Here is a 26,428-nt window from a genome sequence, read left to right as displayed (position 1 = left end):
CCCCGAGTTGCATAGGTATCTCTGAATCTTTCGGGGAGGAACGAAGCAACGGAGCTTCGGGAGGCATCATGGGGGAGTCGGAGGAGAAAACACATAAACGTTCACGTTGTCGTTCCCTGAGACGTCGGTCAAGTCGTATCGCTAAAGCCATAACCTGGTCTAGGGAGTCAGAAGAGGGATAGCTAACTAGCAGGTCTTTCAGGGCATTCGACAGACCCAACCTAAACTGGCACCTTAAGGCAGGGTCATTCCACCGAGAAGCTACGCACCACTTCCGAAAGTCAGAGCAATACTCCTCAACAGGTCTCTTACCCTGACTTAAGGTCACCAGCTGACTCTCGGCAAAGGCAGTCCTGTCAGTCTCGTCATAAATAAGTCCGAGAGCAGAAAAGAAACAATCAACGGAGGAAAGTTCAGGGGCGTCAGGAGCCAAGGAGAAGGCCCACTCTTGGGGCCCTTCCTGGAGCCGGGACATAACTATACCCACCCGCTGGCTCTCAGAACCTGAGGAATGAGGCTTTAAACGAAAGTAAAGCCTACAACTCTCCCGAAAGGAGAGAAAAGTCCTCCGGTCCCCTGAGAAACGGTCGGGCAGCTTGAGGTGGGGTTCAAGAGGTGCGGTGCGGGGAACTACCAGGGTAGCATCAGGCTGGTTGACCCTCTGAGCCAGGGCCTGGACCTGTAGGGAGAGACCCTGCATTTGCTGAGCCAGGGTCTCACGGGGATCCATAGTGGTGTCAGGGACCAGGGGTAGACTAGGTATGGGCTTGTTATTATGTAATGGCAGGGGGTAGGGAGACGGACAAGTGAGCCCTAATCTACCCGCCACTCTGTCCCTGCCTACTTGCAACGACCCGCCCTAGGCGACGGGGTACAACTGGGCGGCGGTCCCTGCGCTCAGTAAGTGCACGACAAACACGACAAACATACAAGGAACACAAGCAAGGAAAAGGGGCCGTTGCCCACGGCAACACCGTGAGCAACCAGAGTGGTGAACGAGCCGAGTCAAGCCAGGAGTGTGCGAGGTACAAAACGAAAAGCAGAAGAGTAGTCGGTAAGCCAGGGTCGGTATGGAGCAGGATCAAAAATAGAAGGAGCTGTAGCTGGGCCAGGAACCACAAGGAAAGAAACAAAAGCAATAACAAGCACCGAGGGACAGGAAGTGCAGGCTTAAATAGACCGAGGGCGGGAGCTAGCTGAGTCTGGCCAGGTTACGATAGGCTCTCCCACTCCTAAGCCTGCCAGCCTGAATGGTGGAAGCAGGAGTCAGTCTCAGGGATGTATTCTCAGGTGCTGACTGATTAGTTCTGGGAGTTAACCCCGCTGTGCCTGGCAGATCCTTTACAATAGCTATGAACTTTGTTACGGACCTGCCTCCCTCTGCGGGATGCAGTACTGTCTGGGTGGTGGTGGACCAATTTTCGAAGATGGCCCACCTCGTTCCGCTGACCGGTCTTCCGTCTGCTCCTCAACTGGCCAACCTTTTCATCCAACACATCTTCCGCCTGCACGGCTTGCCACGGCATATAGTGTCTGATCGGGGGGTTCAGTTCATCTCGAAGTTCTGGACTCCTCGGTATGAAGTTGGACTTTTCATCAGCCTGCCACCCTCAGTCCAATGGTCAGGTCGAGAGGATCAATCACATCTTGGAGAACTACCTACGGCACAATCTCCAAGCAGCATGATGACCAGGTGCAGCTGCTTCCGTGGGCTGAGTTCTCATATAATAATCACACCAGCGAATCCACAAGGAATACACCGTTCTTCATTGTCTACGGCCAACACCCACGAATTCCTCTCCCGATACCCGATACATCTGAGGTAGCAGCAGCTGACTCTGCTTTTAGAGACTTCCTGCAGATCTGGCAGCAGACTCGATCCTCCATCCTACTAGCAGTCAACCGCATGAAACGGAAGGCTGACACAAGGAGAAGAGAACCTCCTCAACTTCTGCCTGGCACGAAGGTCTGGCTGTCCTCTAGGAATATCTGACTAAGGGTGCCACCCTGTTGCCTACAAGCTTCAGCTGCCTCCTACCCTCAAGATCCCCAACTCCTTCCATGTCTCCCTCCTGAAGTCGGTTGTTCTGAACCACTATACCAACACTCCTAGCCCTGCGGTTGCTTCTAGCGGTCCTTCAGACACCTTTTGAGGTTAAGGAGATCCTGGACACTAAAAAAGTAAGAGGAAGAACCTTTTATTTAGTAGATTGGAAGAGGTTTGGTCCAGAAGAGAGGTCCAGGGAGCCAGAAGAGAATCTCAATGCTCCTACCCTCATTAAGAGTTTTCTCTCTCGTTTTGGTCCAAAGAGGAGGGGGCATAAGAGGGGGGATACTGTAACATCCGTGGTCGCTGACCACGAACTCCTGCCATCCAGTCGATGCCATTCTCTCCAGAGATGTCTGCACATACGGCCGTCCTGTTCCACAGTGACCACCAGTGTGCGCTCGCGTGCTCAGTCCAGACTTAAGAAGCCAAAGCGCACGTAAGTGGGAGATTGAGCTGATTGATCCCAGAGCAACCTGGGTTATAAGAAGGGCTGTGCCCCTTCCTCCCATGCCTGTGCGTTGTTGTCGTACCCAAAGTTTGTCTATGCAAATGGTCTCCTAGTGTTTTCCAGTTCCCAGTGTTCCCCTTACCTGTATCCTGTATCCCGTGCTAACCTGGTCAAGTACCATGCTGAGCTGTAGTCATGCTGTGCTGTATTCCACACCTGTCCTGCTACTCCACGCCTGACGTCTACCTGCTGCCTAGTCCCAGCCGAGCCTTCCTTGCTACTGTCCGAGCTGCCACAGGTACACTATACAAACTATAGACTGTGACCTGTGCCCTGTTGGCCAGCTGCCATACGTCAAGGTGGTACGGCCCAGTGGGTCCACAAACCCAACATGACATTAGGGGAGCATGCTATCTCCTTCCGTACCCATGCAGCAGAGCTGGCATGGAACAATGAGGCACTGGTGGCGACCTTCTGGCAGGGACTGTCCTCTATCGTCAAGGACGAACTGGCGGCCTGCGACCTTCCTTCTACCTTGGATGCTCTCATCCTGTTAGCCACCCGGGTTGACATGAGAATCTGGGAGCACACTCAAGAGGTTCGACAGGAGAGCCGGGGTCACAGACCAGCACCCTCGGTCCAGAGATCACTATAGCCTTCCACTAGTGCGCTACCTGAAGAACCCATGCATGTAGACAGAGTCCGGTTGTCCGAACAAGAGAAGCAGCGCAGAGGCGCCTCTGGACTATGTATGTATTGTGGTCTTAAGGGTTATTTTGTGTGCTAATGCCCACAGAAACTGGGAAACTGCAGCACCTAGGGTTGCTTGGAGAGGCAACTCTAGGTGGGACGTCTCCAAATGTCAAAACCTCTTCCAAATTATCGATTCCTGTGGCCATCATCGCCGGAGAGACGTCACATCCCTCCTCTGCCTATCTTGACTCCAGAGCAGCTGCTAATTTCATCCAGCAGGATCTAGTGGATCGTTTACATCTACCCACAGTTCTTCTGGAGAGACCCCTGGCTGATGCCTCTGTGAATGGTCTACCATTGCAGATCTGATTGTGTTCATCACGGAGCCGTTGAAACTATGGGTCAGAGCTCTTCACTTGGAGCAGATCACCTTACTTGTACTACCCAAGGCTATCAATCCTATCCTGCTGGGTCTGCCATGGCTTTGTCTACATGCGCCAGTTCTTGACTGGAGTTCCGGAGAAATTCTACAATGGGGTCCCAGATGCCATAGCCATTGCCTGTCACAAGTTCGTCCTGTTATGCCCCCCTGCCTCCGTCACTATCCAATCTACCATCTCAGTATGCCAGTTTTGCGGATGTCTTCAGCAAGCGAGAGGCTGAGACGTTGCCTCCACATCGGAATTATGACTGCCCCATTGAACTGGTTCCAAATGCTTCTCTCCCCGTGGATGGGTATATCCTTTCTCCTTGCCAGAGACTTTATCCATGTCAGCCTATATCAATGAGAATTTGGGTTTTATACGAAAATCTTCCTCCCCAGCCGGGGCCGGGTTCTTCTTCGTTGAGAAGAGAGCCGGATCTCTTCGACCCTGCATTGACTACCGTGGTCTCAACCACATTACGGTCAAAAACAAATACACATTGCCACTTATATCTGAGCTGTTTGACCATATACGAGGACCCCGAATTTTTTTAAAATTAGACTTCCGTAGGCCTTTTAATTTGATTTGAATCCATCAAGGGGACGAGTGGAAGACGGCGTTCAATACCCGAGACGGCACTACAAATACCTGGTGATGCCCTTCGGACTGTGTAACGCTTTCAGGAATTTGTCAATGATATTTTCCGAGATCTCCTCTATATCTATGTTGTAGTCTATCTCGATGATATTTTGATTTTCTCCCCAGATCTGATGACCCATCGGCGGCATGTCCGTCAGGTTATACTGCGATTAAGGGAGAATCGCTTATATGTCAAGTTGGAGAAGTGCGTCTGGGCTACATCATCTCGGATCAAGGTCTCAAGATGAATCCTGAGAAACTTAAGTCTGTCCTGGAATAGCCACATCCTCAAGGCCTGAGGGCCATACAGCGTTTCCTGGGATTCACCAATTTCTACTGGCAGTTTATTCCAAAATTCTCATCTCTGACTGTTCCCATCTCAACCCTTAACAAGAAGGGTGTGAACGCCAAGGTGTGGACTCCAGAGGCAGAGTCCACATTTATTAGCCTCATGAAAGCCTTCACTTCAGCCTCGATCCTGCATCATCCAGACGTATCTCGGCAGTTTTCATTGGAGGTGGACGCTTCTTCTGTTGGTGCAGGTGCACTTCTGTTCTAGAGGAGCTCCAAAGGAAAGGCAGTAGTATGTGGCTATTACTCTAGACTTTTTTCTTCTGCAGAGCGCAATTACTCTATTGGGGATCGGGGGCTACTGTCCATCAATTGGCTCTGGAGGAGTGGAGACATCTTCTAGAGGGCACAGCTCACCCCATCTTGATCTACACCGACCACAAGCACCTCACCTATCTCCAGTCCGCTCAATGACTAAATCCCCGTCAAGCCATATGGTCGTTGTTCTTCACCCGTTTCTAATTCGTGCTCCACTACCGTCCCGCAGACAAGAATGTGAGGGCCGATATCCTGTCCAGGTCATTTGAGACGGTGGAGCCCCTTCAAAGTATCATAGACCTGACCTGCATTGTCACTGCCAATCCTTTGCAGGTTAGAGACATCCCTCAAGGAAGGACTTTTGTTCGGTTGGCAGACATGAGAATTCTCCGCTGGGGACACAGCTCTAAACTGGCTGGGCACACTGGTGTTCGTAAGACCCGGGACCTGATTGCTCGTCTCTTCTGGTGGCCCACGTTACACAAAGATGTTGTGGACTTTGTCTCTTCCTACACGATGTGTGCTTCTAACAAGGTTACTCACTCCAGGCCTACCGGCCTGCTCCCACCTCTGCCTATTCCCATTGCCCCCTGGCAGCTCATTGCGATGGACTTTGTCACAGACCTTCCTCCCTCAGCAGGAGCCCTCTGTAAACTCCTGGATGTGAGATTGGACTTTTCCTCAGCCTATCACCCCCAGTGCAATGGGCAAGTCGAGAGGATCAACCAAATCATTGAGAATTATCTCCGCCACTTCATCTCCTTGCAGCATGATAACTGGGTACAGCTTCTTCCATGGGCCGAGTTCTCGTATAACAATCACACAAGCGATTCCACCACTTCCACTTCATTTTACATTGTGTACAGTCAACATCCTAGAGTCCCTCTCCCTGTGTCGACTACGTCTCAGGTACCCACTGCTGACTCTGCATTTGGGGACTTTCTGCAAATCTGGCAACAGACCCGGTCCTCTATTTTGCTGGCAGTCGATCGCATGAAGCGAAAAGCGGATACAAAGAGAAGAGAGCCGCCTCAGTATCTTCCAGGTACCAATGTCTGACTGTCCTCACGGAATATTCGTTTGAAGATGCCTTAATACAAGTTTTCTCCCAGGTTCCTCGGTCCTTTTGAGATTCTGCAACAGATAAACCCTGTCTCCTATAAGCTGCGGCTGCCTCCTACCCTCAGAATCCCCAACTCCTTTCATGTGTCTCTCCTGAAACCAGTGGTCCTGAACTGCTACAGTAAGACTTCCAGTTCCACAGTTGCTCCCAGCGGTTCTTCTGATGTGTTTGAGTTGAGGGAGATCCTGGACTGCAAAATGGTAGGAGGAAGGACTTTCTATTTGGTGGACTGGAGAAGGTTTGGTCCTGAGGAGAGGTCCTGGGAGCCGGAAGAGAACCTCAGTGCCCTTTCTCTCATTAAGAAATTTCTCTCTCGCTCTGGTCCCAAGAAGAGGGGGCGTAAGAGGGGGGATACTGTAGCATCCATGGCCGCGGGCCGTCGAGTTTACTCACCTCCCGGATCAGCGAGCCATGGATCAGCGAGCGCTGGCTTGCATCTCCTTACTAGGAGATGCCAGCGCTCATTTCCGCTCCGGTCCGCTGTGTCCTGTAGGGTGCGCTCGCACCTGATCTTAAAGGGCCAGCGCGCGCACATGTGAACAATCATATCATCAACTACATATGATTTCCTGGACTATAAGAAGGGCCCTTCCCTTCTGATCCTTGCCTGAGCATTGTTAGTGTATCCCATGTCAGTCTTGCAAATGGTCCCTTAGTGTTTTCCTGTTCCAGTTGTTACCCGTGCCCTGTTACCCGTTTCCTGTATCCCGTGCTGTGTTCTCATTTCTGAGCCTCTTAGTCTTGGATTCGTGCCCTACTGCACCTGCTGTCATTTGCCACGTCCAGTGTCGTCTGCCACGTCTAGTACTGTCCGCCACGTCTGATGCAACCTGCTGCACCTACCTCCATCTGTGCTGAAGCCACAGCCACTGTCTGGACTAGTTCGGGTACCCGTGTGTTACGAACTGCTATAGACTTTTGCATAGACTGTGACTAGGCCAGCTGCCTCTCCGCTACGGCGGGTCCACATACCCTGTGATCGTGACAGAAAGCAGGCTAATGTTATAAAATTGGAAAAAAACGAAATATATTTTTTCATTGTTGGAAAAATGGATTCTGAATGAACGCAAACAGATGTAAAAATGAGAATCCTGACATGGAAATATGCATAAAAGATGAAAGAAAGACATTTGACTAAAAAAACAACAACTGGATTGTCGATAACAATTTTATGGTGAATATCTATAATTATTCAGATCACGGGCATTGACCTTTTCAGTTTGATTTTTGATTCTTTCTTTCTTTAAAATAACATTTTAGGATCAAGATGTAAAGATTTTTAATTGTGTGACCAATGATTAGATTTCCCATAGGCATGCAGTATTTACATATTACAGTATCTCTAGTATTTCTGTAAGTTGAGAAAGCAAAAGAGCATACTTTTTCAGATATACTCATTGTGTCAGAAATCTAATAAAATGAAATCTAGAAAATACTCATAATGATGTGATACACTAATGTGACAAATGGGAAGACCTAAAAGGCATGAAAGGCAGTATGAGAATATTACCATGTTCATACCTCCAGTTTAGAAAAAGATCTCTTGAGTGGGGATCCATGCGCTATGACCCCCACCAATCACTAAAACTGAGTGGCTGCAGTGCTTGTCAGCGCTCCATGCCCTTTTGGATGCTGGCAGCCTCTCTCATATTCACTTGGAATAGACAAAGATGCCCCCTAGACTATATAATACATTCATCATTATCTCTCCTGAATGCAAGAGATGTAAAAACCATATGCTGAAAACCTGTAAGAATCCAATATGTTTTACAGCTGAGATTTTGCTAAAATTGTATCTAGGGTAAGTAATGAATTATGAGCTCAGCCCAGGAGCTGCTACATTTAACTTACACTAATACATTGAAACAAAGCCCCAGAACAGAACAGAAATTTGTGCCATGTGAGTAGGACTAGGTCAGGATACATTTTCAGGCTCTCTCCATTCACCTATAGCAAGCAGAGTAAAGCACAAGTGGTTTTGTTGCAGTTTTTATTTTAGGAAAATAGAAACGGCAGTACCATGATCGCTGTTACTACATCTGGTCTCAATTGCAAAATGTGAATGAAATTTAACAGAGATGTATCATCTGAACAAAGCAGATTTCAAACTGTGCAAAAACGCAGCATGAAAATCGCAGGAAAAATGCAAAAGACTGAACCCAGTCTTAGGCCTCAGTGCATTTCAGATGGGCCATGCAAAAATACGGTGGCATAGAGATTATTTTATGCAGAGTCTGCATAAAATATTGCAACCCACTTGGAACTATATGCCCACAATACTGCATACCATATGTTAACTGGAGATTGTTACTACAGTTGAATAAATTAGGTATATTCTTAAAACGACATGCTTACAAGTGGCTGTGATGCAGGACACACATGAACAGGCAGTCCTTCTCTCAGACATCAAATGCAGGCAGATATTTTCCTTCTAAGAACATGGATTTTTTTAATTTTACTGGTCTGTCTTCTCAGACTCTTCTGGGCTCCCCTCACCTCCTGCTGGATCTAAAGCAATGCCCCCTAGTGGAAACTCAGGAGCACATACCTGACTGACAGCAATTGTCCCTTCCCTTATGCGGAAACTGCATAATAAATGTGGGCCATTATTTTCCCTTTGACGTTTTTCAATAAACTTAAAAAGACTATAACAAAATTTATATGGCAAGCTAAAGGATGTAGAAACAAATATTCAACACTTGTAAAAAACAAAAAAGCAGGTGAAATTGGCCTACCAGACATAGAAAATTACAAAAACGCTATCCACTTATGCAGATGTATGGAATGGCAAAGCTCTACAAAACGCAAGGTCTGGGTCCAGCTCGAGTTGAGTTTATTAAAAACCAACGTTGAAGATATCTTATGGCCGACACCTTATAATAAATTCAATTACTCTGATATACTTAATCCTTTGATTAATCAGACTATTAGAACCTGGCACAAACTGAACAAAAAATAAAATTTTATACGTAATATATGTATTCACACACCAATCTACTATCTGATATCGACTAAACTTAAAAAACTTAAGAAGAAATTATCTACGAACTCAAAAAAAGCTTTACTCCCAGCAAGTCATTTTATTCTAAAAAAAAAATGTGATTACAATGGAAGAAATGAAAAATACACTTCCTAATCTCATGTTTGATGAGCAGACATTCAATATAATTGTTGAATCAATTAAGGTTTTCTTGCCTGATATTCTAGATCAAGTACTGTTAATTTGTTCACTAACTTTTATTCCTCTAAGATTATTTCCAAAAAAACAGTTTAAAAAATTTACCAACTTCTCATCGCTAATTCACAAATACCATCATTTATGACAAAATGGGAAAGAGAATTAGGTAAAACGTTCACTAAGAAACAGACGGATCGAATTTTAAAAAACTCTCAATCCATTTCCAGTTCTACGAAAATACAAGAACTAAATTATAAAGTAATAGCACGTTGGTACAAAACGCCAGAGCTTCTGAACAGAATAGATCCCAACCAAAGCCCAATATGCTCACGCTGTAAAAAAGAAACAGGGAATTTGTCACACATCTGTTTTAATTGTGATCTAATCAAGCCATTCTGGAAAAAAATTGAAACAATCATAAACACTGTCTTAGGTAACAATATCACTTTGACATTAGAACTAGTAATCCTTCATCTGGACATGTCCTTCCAGATCATAAACCACAAATCCATAATTCCCCATCTTTTAAACGCAGCAAAACTTATAATTGCTAGACACTGGAGGGAGACAGATACACCATCCACTTCAGAATGGATTGACGAGATCTGTTCGGTACAGTCATTCGAAAAAACGAAATGGTCAATTGAACAAAATTTTGATACATTTCACAGGACTTGGGATAGATGGATAGATGCTCAGAACACAGATACCTGGAGAAGAAAGCAAAAAAAAAAGCACGGCGCCACATAGTGCAGATTACTAAAAATAATGGAATAAAACTCACCTCTTGGCGTTGTGCTAGAACAGGCAAAACGCTGTAGCAGACTTATAATGAAATAGGTATCATTAGACCCCTGCAGCCAGGTCGTATCCGGTAACGGGAGGTGGTTACCGCTGTTAAGTATTTGCAGGAAGAAAAAATTGGTGGACCATAAACGGCGCTGCTGGTAATAAAGGTAGAAGCAGTTCCAGTGTTTTGAAATACAAAAATAAATAATTTATTGCAAAAGACTACGCGTTTCAATGCTGAATCAGCCTCTTCATCAGGCCAAGTGTACAGAACCATAAAAGAGTCATCTTATATAGTCAGTGTGGTCACATGCATAAGAGGTTTGATACATTTATTGGAATTAGTCTGTAAAAATGAAAATCTACTTTTTCTCTGAAAAAATGTAGAAAGTTTTAATTTTTACAAGGAATAAAGGAGAAAAAGCACCCCAACATTTGTAAAGCAATTTCTACCGATTACGGCAATACCATATGTGGTAATAAACTGCTGTATGGACCCACGACAGGGCTCAGAAGGGAATGAGCGCCATTTGGATTTTGGAGCGCAGATTTTGCTGGAATGGTTTTCAGTGTCATGTTGTGTTTGCAACGTCGTGGAGGGACCAAAACAGTGACCCCATTTTGGAAACTTCACCCCAAGGAATTTTTCAAGGGGTATAGTTAGCATTTTTCGACCCTGCAGGTTTTTTGCGGAATTTATTGGAATTAGGCTGTGAAATTAAAAATCTAAATTTTTTCTAATAAAATGTAGTTTTAGCTCAGATTTTTTCATTTTCACAATAGATAACGAAAAAAAAGCACCACAACATTTTTAAAGCAATTTCTCCCGAGCACAGCAATACCCAATATGTGGTAATAAACTGCTGTTTGGACACACGACAGGGCTTAGAAAGGATGGAGCGCCATTTGACTTTTGGAGCTCAAGTTTTACTGGAATGTTTTGCGGCGCCATGTCACAATTGCAAAGCCCCCAAGGGGTCAAAACAGTGCAAAACCCGCAAAAGTGGCCCCATTTGGGAAACTACACCCCTCACAGAATTTATCTAGCGGTATAGTGAGCATTTTGACCCCACAGTTTTTTTTGCTGAATTTATTGGAATTAGGCAGTGAAAATTAAAATCTAAATTTTTCCACTAAAATGTTGACTTTTTTTCATTTTCACAAAGAATAAAGGAGAAGCACCCCAACATTTGTAAAGCAATTTCTCCCGCGTACGGCAATACCCCATATGTGGTCATAAACTGCTGTTTGGACATACCGCAGGGCTCAGAATGGCAGGAGCGCAAACTTGGCATCCAGATTTTGCTTAATTGATTTCTCTGCACCATGTCACATTTGCAGAGCCCCTGAGGTACCAGTACAGTAGAAACCCCTGAGAAGTAACTCTATTCTGGAAACTATACCCCTCAGGGCATTCATCTAGGGGTGTAGTGAGCATTTTGATCCTACAGGTGTTTGATATTTTTTATTAGAATTAGGCAGTGAAAAAGCCAATTTTTTTATTTCACAAGGGCTAATAGGAGAAAAAACACAATTTGTTACCCAATTTCTCCAGAGTACAGCAATACCCCATGTGTGGCCCTAAACTTCTGATTGGGCACATGACAGAGCTCACAATGGAAGGCGCAACATTTGGCTTTTAGAGTGCAGATTTTGCTGGACTGGTGTACGGGCGCCATGTCACATTTGCAGAGCTCCCTTTGGTACCAGAGTAGAGTGGAAAACTCTGAGAAGTGACCTCATTTTGTAAACTACACCTCTCAAGGCATTTATCATTTGCCTGGACATATGACAGGGCTTAGGAGTAAAAGAGCACCATGCGAATTTGAGGTCTATTTTGGTGATTTTTACAGAATTGGCCTACAATAGCAGGGCTCTGGTGTCAAATAGTAAAACAAACCCCCAAGGTGTGACCCCAATTTTGGAAACTGCACTCAAGGCATTTTTTGAGAAGTATAGTGAGAATTTTGACCCCACAGGGTTTTTTTTATTATTAGAAATGAACGCTCAGTGGATGGTGCAAGTGCAAATTGCAATTTTCCACTGATATGCAATTTTAGTGCACAATATGTTGTGCCAAGTCCGTGCCACTGAAGACAAATACCTCATAAACTGTTAAGCGGGTTCTCCCGGGTATGGCGATGTCATATACACTACCGTTCAAAAGTTTAGGGTCACTTAGAAATTTCCTTATTTTTGAAAGAAAAACAGTTTTTTTCAATGAAGATAACATTAAATTAATCAGAAATACACTCTATACATTGTTAATGTGGTAAATGACTATTCTAGCTGCAAACGTCTGGTTTTTAATGCAATATCTACATAGGTGTATAGAGGCCCATTTCCAGCAACCATCACTCCAGTGTTCTAATGGTACATTGTGTTTGCTAACTGTGTTAGAAGGCTAATGGATGATTAGAAAACACTTGAAAACCCTTGTGCACTTATGTTAGCACCGCTGTAAACAGTTTTTCTGTTTAGAGGAGCTATAAAACTGACCTTCCTTTGAGCTAGTTGAGAATCTGGAGCATTACATTTGTGGGTTCGATTAAACTCTCAAAATGGCTAGAAAAAGAGAGCTTTCATGTGAAACTCGACAGTCTATTCTTGTTCTTAGAAATGAAGGCTATTCCATGCGAGAAATTGCCAAGAAACTGAAGATTTCCTACAACGGTGTGTACTAGTCCCTTCAGAGGACAGCACAAACAGGCTCTAACCAGAGTAGAAAGAGAAGTGGGAGGCCCCGCTGCACAACTGAGAAACAAGACAAGTACATTAGAGTTTCTAATTTGAGAAATAGACGCCTCACAGGTCCTCAACTGGCAATTTGTGGATGTCATTGGTACCATTCTGGGGTACATGCAATTTATTTTTTTTATCACTTTTTATTTAATTTTTGGGCAAGCAAGGTGACCAAAAACCAGCAATTCTGATGTTTTTTATTATTTATTTTTTACGGCGTTCACCGTACGTAATAAATGAAATATTTACTTTATTCTGCGGGTCGATACGATTACGGTGATACCAAATGTATATCTTTTTTTATGTTTTACAGCGTTTGCACAATAAAATCACCTTTGTTTCAAATAATTTATTTTTTGTAACATCATATTCTGAGAGCCATAACTTTTTAATTTTTTTCGTCAAAAAAGCTGTGTGAGGGCTTATGTTTTGCGGGACGGGCTGTAGTTTTTAATGGTATAATTTTGGGGTACATGCAACATTTTGATCACTTTTATTATTCTGTTTTGGGAGGGGTGGTGATCAAAAAACAGCAATTCTGGAATTGAAAGTGACAGCACAGCTTCCGTTTCAGTCACCATTGATATCAATGGTGACGGAAACATCGCTAATGGTTTCTATTCGTCACCATTCCGGCTGGTTTCCGGTTTTCCGACGGAATCAATAGCGTAGTCGACTTCGCTATTGATTCCGTCGGAAAACCGGAAACCAGCCGGAATGGTGACGAATGGAAACCATTAGCGATGTTTCCATCACCATTGATATCAATGGTGACTGAAACGGAAGCTGTGGTTTCACTTTCACTTTCCGTTGCAGGGTTCACCCGACGGAAACCTCCGACGGAACCCCGGAACGGAAAGTAAACGGTGATGTGAACAGGCCCTGATTCTGGCATTATACTTTATTTCCCCGTGCGGGTTAAATAATGTTCTGTTGTAACAGTACGGACTTCTTTTTTCCAAAGTTTTTTTTTTTAAACTCTTCATATTTTTGTTTATGAATAAAAAAAACCTCTAATTAACTGTTTTTTTACTAGTCCCTTTAGAGAACTTGAACCAGCAATCACTGGATCGCTTGCACAATGTACTGCAATTCTAATGTATTGCAGTATATTGCGCTTTTTAGCGGCTCCTATCAAGCCTTAATAGGGCTTAATAGGAGAATAAAGATGGAAAACCTGGGGGCCCCCAGGCTGCCATGAGAACAGTCGGCCCACTGTTATTGCATCGTGGGCGGGAGCGATGGGTTGTCAGAGGGAACCGCCGCTCCTTTTAAAGACTTAAAGAGGCTCTGTCACCAGATTTTGCAACCCCTATCTGCTATTGCAGCAGATCGGCGCTGCAATGTAGATAACAGTAACGTTTTTATTTTTAAAAAACGAGCATTTTTGGCCAAGTTATGACCATTTTTGTATTTATGCAAATGAGGCTTGCAAAAGTCCAAGTGGGCGTGTTTAAAGTAAAAGTCCAAGTGGGCGTGTATTATGTGCGTACATCGGGGCGTTTTTACTACTTTTACTAGCTGTGCGTTCTGAAGAGAAGTATCATCCACTTCTCTTCAGAACGCCCAGCTTCTGGCAGTGCAGGCACACCGCGTGTTCTCCAGAGATCACGCTGTGTCGTCACTCACTTCCTGCCCCAGGTCCTGCATCGTGTCGGCCACATCGGCACCAGAGGCTACAGTTGATTCTGCAGCAGCATCAGCGTTTGCAGGTAAGTAGCTACATCGACTTACCTGCAAACGCCGATGCTGCTGCAGAATCAACTGAAGCCTCTGGTGCCGATGTGTCCTCGCTCGTCCGACACGATGCAGGACCTGTGAGTGACGTCACAGCGTGATCTCTCGAGAACACGGCTGTGTCTGCACTGCCAGAAGCTGGGCGTTCTGAAGAGAAGTGGATGATACTTCTCCTCAGAACGCCCAGCTAGTAAAAGAAGTAAAAACGCCCCGATGTACGCACATAATACACGCCCACTTGGACTTTTACTTTAAACACGCCCACTTGGACTTTTGCAAGCCTCATTTGCATAAATACAAAAATAGTCATAACTTGGCCAAAAATGCTCGTTTTTTAAAAATAAAAACGTTACTGTAATCTACATTGCAGCGCCGATCTGCTGCAATAGCAGATAGGGGTTGCAAAATCTGGTGACAGAGCCTCTTTAAATGCTGCAGTAGCTATTGACCGCAGCATCTAAGAGGTTAAACAAGCGGGATTATAGTAATCTACAACCCGGCCAGTTGCAGTGAGTGTCGATTGTAACATACAGCCGACATGCCCATTTTATGGAGCAGGCACAGCCTGTGAGCACGCTCCATACTTTCCCTCCCAGCTTCCGCCATGTATATATGGCAGATGTCAGGGAGGGGTTAAACGGAATGTCTGGTTTTTGCATAATGAAAAGTTATACATGTTTCTATTATACTTATTGTATTAATTCCTCAGTTTTCAGTATCTCTGCTTGTTGTTAATCAGTAGGAACATTCATTGTTTACTTCCAGTGGATACAATTCTGTCCATGGTCATGTGATGGACACACAGGAGCAGGGATCGCTAGAAGACACCGCTCTGATACACTTTAGATGAGACATTTTTGGTCGTCCGGTAAAAAACGTGTCAAAAATGCACACGGTTTTACCACAAATTGCCGCAGTTCACAATGCGTTTTTTTGCCTGTGCAGTTTTTACAGGTAAAAAACAACTTTAACTTGTAAGAACGCACAGACAAAGCCTCCTTCGAAAACCGCTGCAAATCGCAGTAAAACCGCATGTGATTTTGCCACGTGGCCAAAAACATCTCATCTAAATGCACCCATACTGTAACGACACATTCACCTGTGTATCTATCACATGACCATGGAGTTTATATTATCCACTGGAAATAAGCAATAAATGTTCCTATAGAATAACAACAAGCAGAGATCTTGAAAATTGTGAAGAATTAATACAGAAAGTATCATGGAAAATTGTATAACTTTTCATCATACAAAAAAGAACGTTCTCCCTTTAATAATAGGTGATAATGATGCTGCGGTTTGTGAGGGATCTCTCCTGTGATCACTGCTGTACTCCATCCTCCTGCCCCATCATGTTTGTAGTGTGGAGCATCTGCCTCTATTATACCTGAGATGTGATCTGCCAGGTCAGGATCCCGCTCATCCATTATCCTGCTATGTCACAGCCGCTGCCCACTGCCCGGTCCACGACCACCTGGAGATGCCCTCACCCCACAGTGTGACAGATCCTCCAGCCTCACTCTGCACTGTCTGTGGCAGGCGGCCAATGGGAGGGCGGGAGGCCCCGGAAGCTCGTACACACAGACAGCCGAGGAGGAGGAAGGGCTCTGCGGCTACTGGGATCACAGGAGCCGCTGCAGAGAAGGGAAGCAGCCTGTTTATGCGGGGCCTCATCGTTCCCGGTCCAGAGGATGATCGCACGTCCGGGGAAAACCCCAATGAGTGCGAATTGTGGAGAGTGGTCCCTGCAGCTGACTGTGAGTAGCGCCCTCATCACTGCGGTGTCTATGTATATAGTGGTCCAGTGACCAGCTCCACAGATACCCCACACTGAGCATCACTGCACCTCATATAACCGGGCACCGGGTCCGAGCTTTGTGATCCCCAAAATGCTTTATAATAGTAGATAATGCGACCATGCCACACCCCCCCCCCCTAGATAATTCCACAGTGCCCAGTGTAGATAATGCCCCACACACCCCTTTGTAGATAGTGCCACACACACACACCTTTGTAGACAGTGCCACACACACACCTTTGTAGATAGTGCCACACACACACCTTTGTAGATAGTGCCACACACCCCCTTGTGGATAGGGCCACACCCCCCCCTTGTAGATAGTGCCACACACCCCCTTGTAGATAGTGCCACACCCCCCCCTTGTAGATAGTACCACACCCCCCCTTGTAGATAGTGCCACACACCCCCTTGTAGATAGTGTCACACATATCCCCCTATAGATAACTCCATTGGGGCTCCCTCCCTAAGGGTGGAATCCCCTGCCAAAGCATTTCCGGCATTTTGGCCGCGGATTCCTCTCCTGGAGGAGTCCCTGACGTCACTGTCCGTAAACCGACAGTTACGTGAGAGGCCTCGTCTATCAGCGGAATCCTTGACCAGTGCATCGGCAACGCGTTGGCCGGGTATTCCGGTCCAGGAGGAGCCACTGACATCACTGTACCTATATGGATAGTTATGTCAGAGTCCTCGTCTATCAGCGGAATCCCCAACCAGAGCTCTCTGGCTGGGGATTCCACTCCTAGAGGGAGCCCCAATGAAGATATCTATAGAGAGGGGGGTGTAGCGCTGTCCACAGGGTGGGGTGTGTGGTGTGACACTATACAGGGGGGTGTGTGCGGCGCTCTTCCTTTGGCCTGCTTTCTGCTCTACCGCTGTCAGCGGGCCGCAGATGACAGGTTCAGTGGTGGCATGCGGACCGTGGGCCGCGTGTTTGAGACCTCTGGCTAAGATGGACGTTTTCTCTATGTAAACTTTTTTTTTTTGTACATTAATAAAACCTTTATTTAACTGTATTTAACGTTTTTTTTTTTATTAGTCCCCACTAGGGAACTTGAGCCAGCATATGTTGGATTGCTTTCATGATATACTTCTATACTACTGTATTGCAGTATATAACTATACTGACAGTCTCTTATGAGTCTCCTTCATTAGGTACCCAGGCTGCCTTAACAACCATCGCCAGTCCCCCCGATCGCGTCGCGGGGGGGTCCGATGGCATGTCAGAGGGTGCCTTCCCCCTTATTTTAATGGCTTAAATGCTGCGGTCGCTATTGACTGCAGCATTTAAGTAGTCAAACGGGCGGAATAGAAGTTATCTTCGATTCCGGCCGTCGGACTGAGGGTGTCAGCTGTAACATACAGCTGACACCCGCTCTTATGGAGCGCGCTCAAAATCATGAGCATACTCCATACTTCTCCTTGGCAGTTGTTATGTACATGTATGTGAAATGTCGCCATGGGGTTGAAGGGATGGTCCAGGCATGGGGTGGTTTTTCATAGCTCTCCTCTCTCCAGCTCTTGCTGTGACACTGTCCATAGCTGATTGGACAGTGTCACAGTGATGTTACATGTCCCCTTGCCAATTACACGCCCCATTGACAGTTCAGGGGGTTATTTTAAATATCGGGTGCCACATATAACGGCACCGATATCTAAATAACGGAGGAGGGTAGGAGAAAAATTAAAGTGCCCCAGGATTTGTGCAGCCTTCCCCATTACATGCTGCACTAAGCTGCATATGTATGGGCAGCGGTATCATCCGCATGCAATATGCAAAATAGAGGCCTGTCTCGGCCTGACTGACTGAGAGAAGACCATGTGGCCGCATACACAGCACCTTTGTAGAAAGTTTTGATGTGGGCACAGTCTGCTCCCGGTCAGTCAGGCTCTTTATTTTGGATACTGTATATTTTGTGCCTGCTATCAGCGGCCAAATGGGAGTTAAAATAAAAACTTAGATAAGCCAGAAGCATTTTGCAATCAAGTGCTGTATTCCGCTGAAGCAGAGATTAGACTTTTTTTTTTGCTTAAATCACCAAAGGCTTGTTTGGAGAAAATAAATAAATAAGCATTTCAAGAAAAGAGCACCCGTGCCAACTGTTATGCGTGAGGTGGGTGGTTCTGTTATGCTTTGCGATTGTGTTAGAGGGACGGATACATTGTACTAAATATCAACGAATCCTGGTTGCCAATAACACCTTAACAGTCTGTGTTGGCCTTATGGACACAGACAATTTTTCAAATCTGACATGTGTCACTTTGTGCAGTAATAACTTTGGAATGTTGTATCCAAGCGATTCTGAGATTGTTTTTTCATGACACATTGTACTTTATGTCAGTGGTAAAATTTGGTCCATACATTCAGTGTTTATTTGTGAAAAACACCTACATTTTTTGAAAATTGGCTAAAATTTGCATTTTTCTAAATTTAAATGTATTTGCTTGTAAGACCGATAGTAATACCAAAAAAATGATTACTAGTCAACATTTACCATATGTCTACTTTATGTTGGCAAAGTTTTTTTTAAAGTCCTTTTAATTTTTCTAGGACGCCACAAGGCTTAGAACTTTAGCAGCAATTTCTCACATTTTGAAGAAAATTTACAAAAACGATTTTTTTAGGGACCAGTTCAGTTCTGAAGTGGCTTTGAGGGCTTTATATATTATAAACCCCCTATAAATCACCCCATTTTAAAAACTGCACCCTCAAAGTATTCAAAACAGCATTTAGAAGGAAGTGAAATTTACAAAATCATTTTTGTTCCCAAAATTTTATTTTAATCCATTTTTTTCTGTAGCACAGAATGTTTTAACAGAGAAACACAATATTTATTGCCGAGATTCTGCAGTTTTTAGAAATATCCCACATGTGGCCCTAGGGTGGTAATGGACTGAAACACCGGCCTCAGAAGCAAAGTAGCACCTAGTGGATTTTGGGGCCGCCTTTTTATTAAAATATATTTTAGGCACCATGTCAAGTTTTAAGAGCTCTTGTGGTGCCAAAACAGTGGAAACCCCCCAAAAAGACAACATTTGTCCAACTATTCACCTCAAGTAATTTATCGAGGTGTATAGTGAGCATTTTGACCCCACAGGTTTTTTGCTGAATTTAGTGGACTTAGGCCATGAAAATGAAAATCTAAATTTTTCCCAATAAAACATATAAATTCTAAATTTTTACAAGGAATAAAGGAGAAAAAGCAAACCAATATTTGAAAAGCAATGCTCATGATTATAGCAATATTACACATGTGGTAATAAACTGCTGTTTGGAAACACGGCAGAGCACTGTAGGGGAGGAACGCTGTTTGGCTTCTGGAGTTCAAGTTTTGCTGGAATGGTTTTTAGGTGCCGTGTCGCATATTGCAATGCCCCTGAGGGACCAAAACAGTGGAAACCCTGAAAAAGTGACCCCATTTGTGAAACTACACCCCTCAAGAAATTTATCTAGGGGTATATTCAGTGCTGTAGCTATAGGGTTCGCAGCGGTCGCAGTTGCGACCGGGCCCCTAAGCCTGGGGGGTCCACGGGCCCCCGTTGCCATACAGCATGCTTGTTAAATTAATTTTATGTGCCATGTGACCGTGTTGTCACGTGACACGTCTTCCAGCCAGTGCAGTGGAAGAGCGGGTGCGGAGGACTCCAGGTGAGCAGCAGAGTCTGTATTGTAATGCAATGTATTGTGTTGTTGTAATGTATTGTGTTGTATTGTGCGGTTTGCGGTGGAGAGAGGGGGGCCGTTAAATGACAGCCTCTCTCTACCACAAACTGCACAATACAACACAATACATTACACACTGTGGGTTGCGAAGGATCCTCCACCCGACGTGGGAGCGGGTATAGTTGAGTAATTATGCTTTTTCTATTATGCACATATGGGGGCATTATAATGTATGGGGGCTGATATGGCGGGGGGGGGGGGCATTATACTGTATGGGGGCTGATATGGCATGGGGGCTGATAAGATTGGGGGGCATTATACTGCATGGGGACTGATATGGGGGAATTATACTGTATGGGGGGCTGATATGGGGGGCATTATACTGTATGTGGAGCTCATATGGGGGGCATTATACTGTTTGGGGAGCTGATATGGGGGCATTATAATGTATGGGAGCTGATATGGAGGGGCATTATACTGTATGGGGAGCTGATATGGAGGGGCATTATACTGTATGGGGGCTGATATGGAGGGGCATTATACTGTATGGGGAGCTGATATGGGGGCATTATATTGTATGGGGGCATTATACTGTATGGGGTGCTGATATGGGAGGCATTATACGGTATGGGGGGGGCTTAAATGGAGGGGCATTATACTGTATGGGGAGCTGATATGGAGGGGCTTTATACTATATGGGGTGCTGATATGGAGGGGCATTATACTGTATGGGGGGCATTATACTGTATGGGAGCTGATATGGAGGGGCATTATACTGTATGAGGGCTGATATCGGGGGCATTATACTGTATGGGAAGCTGATATGGAGGGGCATTATACTGTATGGGGAGCTGATATGGGGGGCATTATACTGTATGGGGAGCTCATATGGGGGGCATTATACTGTATGGGAAGCTCATGGGGGCATTATACTGTCTGGGGAGCTGATATGGGGGCATTTTACTGTATGGGGAGCTGATATGGGGGGCATTATACTGTATGGGGGCTGATATGGGGGGCACTATACTGTATGGGGCCGCTATGTGGGGCATTATACTGTGGGGGCTGATATGGGGAGCATTATACGGTATGGGGCTGTTATGGGGGGCATTATAAAGTATGGGGCAGTTATGGGGCATTATACTGTGTGGGGGCAGCTATGGTAGCATTATACTGTGTGGGGGCATTATACTATGGGGGCTGTTGGGCAAGGCGTCTGGGCATAGGCACGCGCAGGGGTTGGATGATGGTGGTGTTGGGGAGGGGTAGGGGGGCCCAAGCTGAATTCTTGCACCCGGGCCCATGAGCCTTTAGCTATGACCCTGGGTATATTGAGCATTTTGACCCTACAGGCCTTTTGCTGAATTTATTGGAATTAGGCAAATTGAAAATCTAAATTTTTTGTAATTTAATGTCGTTTTAGCTAAGATTTTTTTATTTTCACAACAGAAAAAGGAGAAAAATCACACCAACATTTGTAAAGTAAACTCTTCTGAGCACGACAATACCGCATATGTGGTAATAAACTGCTGTTTGGACACACGGCAGGGCTTAGAAAGGAAGGAGCGCCATTTGACTTTTGGAGCTCAAGTTTTTCTTGAATGGTTAGAGTGACCCCATTTAGGAAACTACACCCCTCTAAGAATTTATCTAGCAGTATAGTGTGCATTTTGACCCCACTGTTGTTTTTGCTGAATTTATTGGAATTAGTCAGTGAAAATAAAAACTCTACATTTTTCCAGTAAAATTTTGAATTTTTACAAAGAACAAAGGAGAAAAATCACCCAAACACTTATAAAGCAATTTCTCCCGAGTATGGAAATACACCAAATGTGGTCGTAAACTGCTGTTTGGACACACCGCAGGGCACAGAATGGCAGGCGCGCTATTTAGCATTCAGACTTTGCTTCATTGTCTTTTGGGCACCATTTCGCACTTGCAGAACCCCTGAGGTACCAGTACATTAGAAATCTATGAGAAGTGACTCCATTTTGGAAACTATACCCCTCAGGGTATTCATCTAGGGGTGTAGTGAGCGATTTGACCCCACTGGTGTTTTATCGATTTTATTAGAATTAGGTTGTGAAAATGAAAAATATTTTTTTTCCAAAAATATGTTGTTTTAGCTCCCAATTTTTTATATTCACAAGGGGTAAGAGAGAAAAAACACCACTCAATTTCTTACTCAATTTCTCCCGAGAATGGCAATACCCCATATGTGGCCCTAAACTGCTGTTTGGGCACATGGCAGAGCTAAAAATGGAAGGAAAGCTATTTGGCTTTTATAGCGCAGATTTTGCTGGATTAGTGTTCAGACGGCATGTTGCATTTGCAGAGCTCCCTTAGGTACCAGAGTACAGTGGAAAACCCTGAGAAGTGATCCCATTTTGGAAACTACACCCCTCAAGGCATTTATCATTTGCCTGGCCATATGACAGGGCTTAGGAGTGAAAGAGCACCATGCGCATTTGAGGTCTATTTTGATGATTTTCACAGCATTGGCCCGCAATTGCAGGGCTCTGAGGTAAAATAGTAAAACAAACTCCCAAGTAGTGACCCCCATTTTAGAAACTGCACCTCTCAATGCATTTTTTAAGAACCCCAGCAGATGGTGCAAAGTGAAAATTGGAATATTCCACTGATATGCCATTTCAGTGCAAAATACATTGTGCCCAGTTTGCGCTACTGCAGATAAATATCTCATAAACTGTTAAGTGGGTTTTCCGAGGTATGGCGATGCCATATATGTTGACGTAAACTGCTGTTTAGCACGCTGTAGGACTCAGAAGGGAGGGAGCGCCGTTTGGCTTTTGGAGCGCAGATTTTGCTTGGTAGTAGTGCTGTTTGTGGTTTTACTTGTATTTCAGTTTATGGTGTGAAAGCATATGTTATCTGTGCGGAATACATCAGGGCATAATATGAAGGTATAATAATGTGGTAAATAGCTAATAATCCGCAGATGTGTTGTCAGTGTCACACTGATAAATGGTGCCCAATCTTATCGCCCTTTTGGGACACATTCTGCACATTTTTTTTCCAACGGAGCTATGTGAGGGCTTATTTTTGGCAGGATAATCTGTAGTTTTCAATAATACCATTTTGGGGTACATACGACTTTTTGATCACTTTTCATTCCTTTTTTTGGCAAGCAAAGTGACCAAAAACCATCAACTCTGACAATGTTTTTAATTCTTTTTTTTTCAGTATTCACCGTGGGCTATAAATGACAATTTTATTTAATTCTGTGGATCGATACAATTGCGGCGATACCAAATGTATATAGTTTTTTTTTATACTCTACAGTGTTTGCACAATAAAATCACTTTTTTAAAAAAAATAAAAAAATCATTTATTTTTTGTGTCACTATATTCTGAGAGCCATAACTTTTTTTTTCCCATCAAGAAAGCTGTGGGAGGTTTTGATTTTTGTGGGACGGCCTGTAATTTTATTGGTACAAATTTGGGGTACATACATCTTTTTAATCACTTTTTATTCTGTTTTGGGAGGGTAGGTGACCAAAAAAACGGCGATAAGTTTTGTTTTTTTACGGTGTTCACCGCGGGGGAACAATAATGTGATATTTTATAATTTGGTTCGTTACGGATGTAGCGATAGCAAATATGTGTACTTTTTTTTTTAATGTTTTCAGTTTTTTTCCTAAAAGACTTATTATGGAAAAAAAGGCGGTTATTGTTTTTTTTAACTTGAAACTTATTTTTATACTTTTTTTATTAACTTTTTTTTACCTTTTTCTTTTTGTTCCACTAGGTAACTTGAAGGCATGAAACCCTGATCACTATTCTAATAGACTGCACTACCTACATAGTTCATTGTATTAGAGCTGTCAGTCATACACTGACAGCAAGCCCATTAGGCTCCAGCTCTCCGGGGGGGGGGGCTAATTGGCTTTCATACTTGGCAGACCAGGAGGCCATTGTTAGGTCTCCAGGTGCCATAGCAACCATCGGCACACCCGCGATCGTGTTGGAGGGGTACCGATAGGCTGGAAACCACCTAGATGCAGCGATAATTTTTTAGCGCTGCATCTAAGGGGTTAATCGGCTGGATTGGATGCCAGCTCTGGTCCTGGCCTTACAGCAGAGTGTCAGCTGTAATATACCGCTGACACCCACGGTTGATGGTGCTGGCACAGCGCCATCACCATCATGTACAGTTATGTGGGAAAGCGCTAAGACACTAACGCCTACAACGTAACTGTACGTGATTGAGCGGGAAGGCATTAATCTGGACTATTTACATAATAGCTTTCATAGAGAAATAAGAAAACGGTCTCTCGAGTGCCTCCTAAGAAGGCTACCCTGTTAGGAAAACTTCTTTAAAGAGAACCTGTCACCTGTCTTAACATGTCTATTTTTTTTTACTTTTTCTTAGAACTTTGCTTTGTATTGTTCATATGTTATTCCTCATAGAAATTCAGGAATAGATTGTCAACTGGGTGTAAGGGTGTGTTCACATGGGTCAGATTTGCTAAAGAAAATTCTGCAATTGTGTTTGATTTGGTGCAGATTTTCGGCTGAATTTGCTGCTGCGGAGAAGGGGGAAGAGTGAATTAAATGTAAAAAAAAAAAAAAAGCCCATACTCCCCTCCCCTGGCTTTCCCATAGTAACGCGTCCCTGCTCCTGGACTGGTTTGTGTTGAGCAGGCCTCCTGGGATGACGTTGGGTCCCATGTGACTGCTGCAACCTGTGATTGGCTGCAGCGGTCACCATGGAACATCATCCCAGAAGGCTTGCAGCACAGAGATCAGATGGGGGTGCAGTTGAAAAGGAGTCGCTATGGGAAAGACAGGGAAGGGGACTATGGGATTTTTTTTATTTTAACCGGGAAAGAGGACTTTTTTTTTTCTACTTGCAATTTTTGCTGCGGATTTTCTGCAAAACAAAAATTGTTACAGTTGGTATTTCGTGAAGATTTTTACAATAAATATGTAACAATTCTTCAGAATAAATTAAGATGCTGCAGATTTTAAAAATCCGCGCCTCAGGTTAATTTGTACATGCAAATTTTCTGCAGCATGTGGATTAAATTTATTAATATCTCATCCACTTTGCTAAGGTGCTACAGATTTTCTGCCCTGCAGAGACTCTGTCAGCACTGATTGGAGATCGGCGCTGCTTACGCAGTGAGATCACCACACTGTTTAAGGGCTTAGTAACCTCAGGACTCTATGCACCCCATGAGGAAGCGGGACATCGCGAAACGCGCATTGGGGTACACAGTGGTTGTGTGGGAAGACTTTGCTGAGATGGGTAAGACAGGCCTTTGATCATAAACTAGGAATTACTTATATGCACTGGCGATCACCCTTGTGTTATTTAGAGAGAGTTACTAGGAATGGGAGAGTTTTGAGAGGTTTCCAAAGGTTACTTTATGTATATAGTCAACCATATACTGCACACTATTTCCCATGAGTGGACACTCTTCCACATCATTAGTAATTATTCTATGGCCAACATTTGATCAGTCTATCCTGCTGTACCACTAACTAGTCTGTATTACCTTGTGATATTACGATTTTAAATTATGTTTGTCTAATATGAGTAATAAAAGTTGTTATGCCTTTTTATATATATTTGGCTATATGCTCCTTTTTTCTGAAATGGTTTGAATATGCTTGGAGTGGTCTATTGATCTACTATGGGAGGATGTTCGTCCGCACATTACCTATCCCTGAATATAAATGCGATTGGAGTTTGGATATTGACTGATTGGACAATGTCAGTCTGTGTAGGGACACATCCCCTGCTGGTCATATCCAGTTGTTAATTTATTGATAAATTCCTAGGAGGAATAGCAAAGGAACGGCAAAATGTAGAGATCTAAGAAAAAATGCTCCAGAATTGTTTTTTAGACATATGTAATTAACTGAACTGTCACGAGAGGTGAGAGGTCCTGCTTAACCCCTTAACTCACTGTGACGTACTATTACGTCACGGGCGGTGGACTGTTAACGCAAACTGACGTACTATTATGTCATAGCGTTAACAGGCTACTGTGTCTGCAGACACAATCTTAAAGCAGTGATAGCTTAACGCTATCACTGCTTCAAGGCCAGTACAGGAGCTAGCCTCCGATGTGGCCGATTAACCTCTTAGATGCAGCGCTCAAAAGCGAGCGCTGCATCTATGGTGTTTACAAGCAGATCGGAACCCTGTAATGAAATCGTGGGGTTCCGATGACTGCTCCGGTAGACCAGAAGCCTAACAATGGCCTCCTGTCTGCCTAGAACGGATGCGACATCACTGTATCTTACAGCTGACACCGTTCTGTAATGGCAGGGAACAGAGCTAGCTCCGATCCCTGCCATTAACCCCTTAGATGCCACAATCAAAAGCGATCGCGGCATCTTAGTGGTTTGTAGCGATCGACATCGTGACGATGTGATCGTGACGATGTCGATCATTGCTGTGGCAACCGGAGGCCTAATAATGGCCTCCTGGTCGGCCACGTATGATAGCCTATTAAGCCCCGCACGCAGACTGGACCTAATAGGCTTGCTGTCAGTGAATG

The 26,428-nt window shown here is 44.4% G+C and overlaps 1 protein-coding gene across 1 annotated transcript in view; it reads left to right on the top strand.

Annotated features, from left to right (window-relative positions):
- The first annotated feature begins 15,750 nt into the window (after nucleotides 1–15,750).
- ZMAT3 (zinc finger matrin-type 3) overlaps nucleotides 15,751–26,428 on the top strand; it is a 72,219-nt gene continuing 61,541 nt past the window's right edge. Inside the window, exon 1 of the mRNA XM_075861646.1 lies at nucleotides 15,751–16,190. The gene's annotated coding sequence lies outside the window, so the exon portion shown is untranslated. The remainder of the gene's footprint in view (nucleotides 16,191–26,428) is intronic.

Source organism: Rhinoderma darwinii, chromosome 4 (assembly GCF_050947455.1).
Source record: "Rhinoderma darwinii isolate aRhiDar2 chromosome 4, aRhiDar2.hap1, whole genome shotgun sequence".
In the NCBI taxonomy this organism is placed as follows: Eukaryota; Metazoa; Chordata; class Amphibia; order Anura; family Rhinodermatidae; genus Rhinoderma; species Rhinoderma darwinii.
This window is presented reverse-complemented; position numbering and strand designations above follow the sequence as displayed.